Raw genomic sequence first — 7500 nt, forward strand, 5'->3', positions numbered from 1 at the left:
ACTTGGAGAAACGAGCGATAGAGAGAGGAAAAACTTTTCTTCTCTTTCGCGTTCGTTTCTCCATTTTTTTTTCGCTCCGATGAAAAGCAATACGCCGCTGGAACTTTGAAATCGGCGCGCTCGAGCGAAACTTGGAGGAACGAACGATAGAGAGGAAGAAAATTTTCTTCTCTTTCGTTCGTTTCTCCATTTTTTTTTCGCTCCGATGAAAAGCAATACGCCGCTGGAACTTTGAAATCGGCGCGCTCGAGCGAAACTTGGAGGAACGAACGACAGAGAGGAAAAAATTTTTCTCCTCTTTCGTTCGTTTCTCCGTTTTTTTTCGCTCAGTTGAAAAGCAATACGCCGCTGGAACTTTGAAAAATAACGAGATAAAAAAAATTTTTGTACATTTTTTCATCGTTATTCGTACACGACTTAAGCGTTGGAAAATTTTTAAACCGAATTTTGAAAAATTTTATTCCTGACCGTTGGGACTTGGAAAAATTTCGAGTCAGCCGGTTTGGCCGGTTGGACTTACCGCGAGACGGAGAAAAGTAGATTCGGTCGATCTGTTTTTCGCAGTTTTTGTGAAAAAAAAATTTTGGTCAATTTTTTCAACGTTAAAAACGTGTTCGGGCTGCCTTTTTATCCATGGATTAAGCGCCGAAAAAATTTTAAAACGCATAATAAAAAAGTTTATTCTTGACCGCAGGGACTTAGAAAAATTTCGGGTCGCCCCGTTCGACCTGCTGGCATTACCGCGCGGCCTGGACAGCCCGCTTCGACCGATACATTTTTTTCATTTTCAGAGAAAAAAAAATTTTTGTCAATTTTTTCAACCTTAAAAACGTTAATAAACTGCACTCTTATGCACGGATTAAGCATTGAAAAATTTTTAAAACATGTAATAAAAAAGTTTATTCTTGACCGTTCGGACTTAGAAAAATTTCGAGTACCCCGGATCGCCTGCTGGAATTACCGCACGGCCTGGACAGCCCGCATCGACCGATACATTTTTTCCATTTTCAGTGAAAAAAAAATTTTTGTCAATTTTCTCAACGTTAAAAACGTTAATAAACTGCGTTTTTATGAGTGGATTAAACATTGAAAAAATTTTGAAATATGTGATGAAAAAGTTTACTCTTGACCGTTCGGACTTAGAAAAATTTCGAGTACCTCGGATCGCCGGCTGGAATTACCGCACGGCCTGGACAGCTCGCATCGACCGATACATTTTTTCCATTTTCAGTGAAAAAAAAATTTTTGTCAATTTTCTCAACGTTAAAAACGTTAATAAACTGCGTTTTTATGCGTGGATTAAACATTAAAAAAATTTTGAAATATGTGATGAAAAAGTTTACTCTTGACCGTTCGGACTTAGAAAAATTTCGAGTACCTCGGATCGCCTGCTGGAATTACCGCACGGCCTGGACAGCCCGCATCGACCGATACATTTTTTCCATTTTCAGTGAAAAAAAAATTTTTGTCAATTTTCTCAACGTTAAAAACGTTAATAAACTGCGTTTTTATGCGTGGATTAAACATTAAAAAAATTTTGAAATATGTGATGAAAAAGTTTACTCTTGACCGTCGGGACTTAGAAAAATTTCGAGTACCCCGGATCGCCTGCTGGAATTACCGCACGGCCTGGATAGCCCGCATCGACCGATACATTTTTTCCATTTTCAGTGAAAAAAAAATTTTTGTCAATTTTCTCAACGTTAAAAACGTTAATAAACTGCGTTTTTATGCGTGGATTAAACATTAAAAAAATTTTGAAATATGTGATGAAAAAGTTTACTCTTGACCGTCGGGACTTAGAAAAATTTCGAGTACCCCGGATCGCCTGCTGGAATTACCGCACGGCCTGGATAGCCCGCATCGACCGATACATTTTTTCCATTTTCAGTGAAAAAAAAATTTTTGTCAATTTTCTCAACGTTAAAAACGTTAATAAACTGCGTTTTTATGCGTGGATTAAACATTAAAAAAATTTTGAAATATGTGATGAAAAAGTTTACTCTTGACCGTCGGGACTTAGAAAAATTTCGAGTACCCCGGATCGCCTGCTGGAATTACCGCACGGCCTGGATAGCCCGCATCGACCGATACATTTTTTCCATTTTCAGTGAAAAAAAAATTTTTGTCAATTTTCTCAACGTTAAAAACGTTAATAAACTGCGTTTTTATGCGTGGATTAAACATTAAAAAAATTTTGAAATATGTGATGAAAAAGTTTACTCTTGACCGTCGGGACTTAGAAAAATTTCGAGTACCCCGGATCGCCTGCTGGAATTACCGCACGGCCTGGATAGCCCGCATCGACCGATACATTTTTTCCATTTTCAGTGAAAAAAAAATTTTTGTCAATTTTCTCAACGTTAAAAACTGCGATAAACTGCGTTTTTATGCGTAGATTAAACATTGAAAAAATTTTGAAATATGCGATGAAAAAGTTTACTCTTGACCGTCGGGACTTAGAAAAATTTCGAGTACCCCGGATCGCCTGCTGGCATTACCGCACGGGCTGGACACCTCGCTCCGACGAATCGGTTTTTTCCATTTTTTTTGAAAAATAAATTTTTGTAATTTTTTTTAATGTCAAAAACGTTAATAAACGTCATGTTTACGCATGGATTAAACATTGAAATAATTTTAAAACACTTATTAAAAAAGTTGGTGTCGACCGTGGGACTTAGAAAAATTTCGGGAAGTCCGATTCGCCTGCTGGAATTACCGCACGGGCAGGACACCTCGCTCCGACGAATCGGTTTTTTCCATTTTTTTTGAAAAATAAATTTTTGTAATTTTTTTTAACGTTGAAAACGTTAATAAACATCATGTTTACGCATGGATTAAACATTGAAATAATTTTAAAACGCTTATTAAAAAAGTTGGTGTCGACCGTGGGACTTAGAAAAATTTCGGGAAGTCCGATTCGCCTGCTGGAATTACCGCACGGGCAGGACACCTCGCTCCGACGAATCGGTTTTTTCCATTTTTTCCGAAAAATAAATTTTTGTAATTTTTTTTAATGTTAAAAACGTTAATAAACTTCATGTTTACGCATGGATTAAACATTGAAATAATTTTAAAACGCTTATTAAAAAAGTTGGTGTCGACCGTGGGACTTAGAAAAATTTCGGGAAGTCCGATTCGCCTGCTGGAATTACCGCACGGGCTGGACACCTCGCTCCGCCGAATCGGTTTTTTCCTTTTTTTCCGAAAAATAAATTTTTGTAATTTTTTTTAATGTTAAAAACGTTAATAAACTTCATGTTTACGCATGGATTAAACATTGAAATAATTTTAAAACGCTTATTAAAAAAGTTGGTGTCGACCGTGGGACTTAGAAAAATTTCGGGAAGTCCGATTCGCCTGCTGGAATTACCGCACGGGCAGGACACCTCGCTCCGACGAATCGGTTTTTTCCATTTTTTCCGAAAAATAAATTTTTGTAATTTTTTTTAATGTTAAAAACGTTAATAAACTTCATGTTTACGCATGGATTAAACATTGAAATAATTTTAAAACGCTTATTAAAAAAGTTGGTGTCGACCGTGGGACTTAGAAAAATTTCGGGAAGTCCGATTCGCCTGCTGGAATTACCGCACGGGCAGGACACCTCGCTCCGACGAATCGGTTTTTTCCATTTTTTTTGAAAAATAAATTTTTGTAATTTTTTTTAACGTTGAAAACGTTAATAAACATCATGTTTACGCATGGATTAAACATTGAAATAATTTTAAAACGCTTATTAAAAAAGTTGGTGTCGACCGTGGGACTTAGAAAAATTTCGGGAAGTCCGATTCGCCTGCTGGAATTACCGCACGGGCTGGACACCTCGCTCCGACGAATCGGTTTTTTCCATTTTTTTTGAAAAATAAATTTTTGTAATTTTTTTTAATGTCAAAAACGTTAATAAACGTCATGTTTACGCATGGATTAAACATTGAAATAATTTTAAAACACTTATTAAAAAAGTTGGTGTCGACCGTGGGACTTAGAAAAATTTCGGGAAGTCCGATTCGCCTGCTGGAATTACCGCACGGGCTGGACACCTCGCTCCGCCGAATCGGTATTTTCCATTTTTCTTGAAAAATAAATTTTTGTAATTTTTTTTAACGTTGAAAACGTTAATAAACATCATGTTTACGCATGGATTAAACATTGAAATAATTTTAAAACGCTTATTAAAAAAGTTGGTGTCGACCGTGGGACTTAGAAAAATTTCGGGAAGTCCGATTCGCCTGCTGGAATTACCGCACGGGCTGGACACCTCGCTCCGCCGAATCGGTATTTTCCATTTTTCTTGAAAAATAAATTTTTGTAATTTTTTTTAACGTTGAAAACGTTAATAAACATCATGTTTACGCATGGATTAAACATTGAAATAATTTTAAAACGCTTATTAAAAAAGTTGGTGTCGACCGTGGGACTTAGAAAAATTTCGGGAAGTCCGATTCGCCTGCTGGAATTACCGCACGGGCAGGACACCTCGCTCCGACGAATCGGTTTTTTCCATTTTTTCCGAAAAATAAATTTTTGTAATTTTTTTTAATGTTAAAAACGTTAATAAACTTCATGTTTACGCATGGATTAAACATTGAAATAATTTTAAAACACTTATTAAAAAAGTTGGTGTCGACCGTGGGACTTAGAAAAATTTCGGGAAGTCCGATTCGCCTGCTGGAATTACCGCACGGGCAGGACACCTCGCTCCGACGAATCGGTTTTTTCCATTTTTTTTGAAAAATAAATTTTTGTAATTTTTTTTAACGTTGAAAACGTTAATAAACATCATGTTTACGCATGGATTAAACATTGAAATAATTTTAAAACGCTTATTAAAAAAGTTGGTGTCGACCGTGGGACTTAGAAAAATTTCGGGAAGTCCGATTCGCCTGCTGGAATTACCGCACGGGCTGGACACCTCGCTCCGCCGAATCGGTTTTTTCCTTTTTTTCCGAAAAATAAATTTTTGTAATTTTTTTTAATGTTAAAAACGTTAATAAACTTCATGTTTACGCATGGATTAAACATTGAAATAATTTTAAAACGCTTATTAAAAAAGTTGGTGTCGACGTGGGACTTAGAAAAATTTCGGGAAGTCCGATTCGCCTGCTGGAATTACCGCACGGGCAGGACACCTCGCTCCGACGAATCGGTTTTTTCCATTTTTTCCGAAAAATAATTTTTGTAATTTTTTTATGTTAAAAACGTTAATAAACTTCATGTTACGCATGGATTAAACATTGAAATAATTTTAAAACGCTTATTAAAAAAGTTGGTGTCGACCGTGGGACTTAGAAAAATTTCGGGAAGTCCGATTCGCCTGCTGGAATTACCGCACGGGCAGGACACCTCGCTCCGACGAATCGGTTTTTTCCATTTTTTTTGAAAAATAAATTTTTGTAATTTTTTTAACGTTGAAAACGTTAATAAACATCATGTTTACGCATGGATTAAACATTGAAATAATTTTAAAACGCTATTAAAAAAGTTGGTGTCGACCGTGGGACTTAGAAAAATTTCGGGAAGTCCGATTCGCCTGCTGGAATTACCGCACGGGCTGGACACCTCGCTCCGCCGAATCGGTTTTTTCCTTTTTTTCCGAAAAATAAATTTTTGTAATTTTTTTAATGTTAAAAACGTTAATAAACTTCATGTTTACGCATGGATTAAACATTGAAATAATTTTAAAACGCTTATTAAAAAAGTTGGTGTCGACCGTGGGACTTAGAAAAATTTCGGGAAGTCGATTCGCCTGCTGGAATTACCGCACGGGCAGGACACCTCGCTCGACGAATCGGTTTTTTCCATTTTTTCCGAAAAATAAATTTTTGTAATTTTTTTTAATGTTAAAAACGTTAATAAACTTCATGTTTACGCATGGATTAAACATTGAAATAATTTTAAAACGCTTATTAAAAAGTTGGTGTCGACCGTGGGACTTAGAAAAATTTCGGGAAGTCCGATTCGCCTGCTGGAATTACCGCACGGGCAGGACACCTCGCTCCGACGAATCGGTTTTTTCCATTTTTTTTTTGAAAAATAAATTTTTGTAATTTTTTTTTAACGTTGAAAACGTTAATAAACATCATGTTTACGCATGGATTAAACATTGAAATAATTTTAAAACGCTTATTAAAAAAGTTGGTGTCGACCGTGGGACTTAGAAAAATTTCGGGAAGTCCGATTCGCCTGCTGGAATTACCGCACGGGCTGGACACCTCGCTCCGCCGATCGGTTTTTTCCTTTTTTTCCGAAAAATAAATTTTTGTAATTTTTTTTATGTTAAAAACGTTAATAAACTTCATGTTACGCATGGATTAAACATTGAAATAATTTTAAAACGCTTATTAAAAAAGTTGGTGTCGACCGTGGGACTTAGAAAAATTTCGGGAAGTCCGATTCGCCTGCTGGAATTACCGCACGGGCAGGACACTCGCTCCGACGAATCGGTTTTTTCCATTTTTTCGAAAATAAATTTTTGTAATTTTTTTTAATGTTAAAAACGGTTAATAAACTTCATGTTTACGCATGGATTAAACATTGAAATAATTTTAAAACGCTTATTAAAAAAGTTTACTCTTGACCGTGGGGACTTAGAAAAATTCCGGCTTGCACGGATTCGACCACTCTGTTTTTCGGAGTTTCTGAGAAAAATAAATTTTTGTAATTTTTTTCATTATGATTTCTGAGTTCTCCCAGTAGTTTAATGTAAGGATTAAGCATTTAAAAATTTTTAAATCGAATAATTAAAAAGTTTACTCTTGCAATTTTTGGAAAAAAAAATTCTAAAAAATTTTTCTTTCGGTGGAAACTAACGTTTAATATGTACAATAACGATTTATCGAATAAAAATCGTATGTTAATATATGTTCGAATCGACCATAGTTTCAGCGGCTAAGTACCAGCAGCCCGGCCGGTTGGTCTGTACGCGCGCAGTTTACCACCATAAGCGCCCGTGCTGAGCGGCCGGCGCCGCGGTCGTCGCGGCCGCCCGTTTGGTTACTATAAGAGAGCACGTCGGTTCGAGCGGACCGGTCGGCGCAGCGGCGGGCGAGCGGCTATTCTACGATCTCGGTCGAGAAGCAGTCGTTCAGCTCCTCGAGGTCCATTCCTCGACTGTTCTGTACCGCGTTCCGTTGCGAATTTTTCTCTACACAGCATGACCACGGGTCGGTGTCTCAGACCGAATGGCCCTTATGTGGTAAGCCCAGAATGTTGGGTTGGATACAACGTATATTCGTTTATACTTGTACGACTCTCACATCAACTCTCAGAAACCTAAAAGGGGTTTTCTATCCGAGCGAAAATATATTTTTCGTATACAAAAATTTAATGGCAAAGACCAAACGAAATTACTACACACAAAAAGGGGCGACGAACAAAATTGTTCGAATGAAATATAATATATACATATAAAATTGAGGTGTCCTAGAGAGAAATACATAAACTAAGAGGTATATATTATAGAAATATATATTATTTCTGGGCAAAGAAGAGAGAACG

Source organism: Nomia melanderi, unplaced genomic scaffold, assembly GCF_051020985.1.
Source record: "Nomia melanderi isolate GNS246 unplaced genomic scaffold, iyNomMela1 scaffold0408, whole genome shotgun sequence".
In the NCBI taxonomy this organism is placed as follows: Eukaryota; Metazoa; Arthropoda; class Insecta; order Hymenoptera; family Halictidae; genus Nomia; species Nomia melanderi.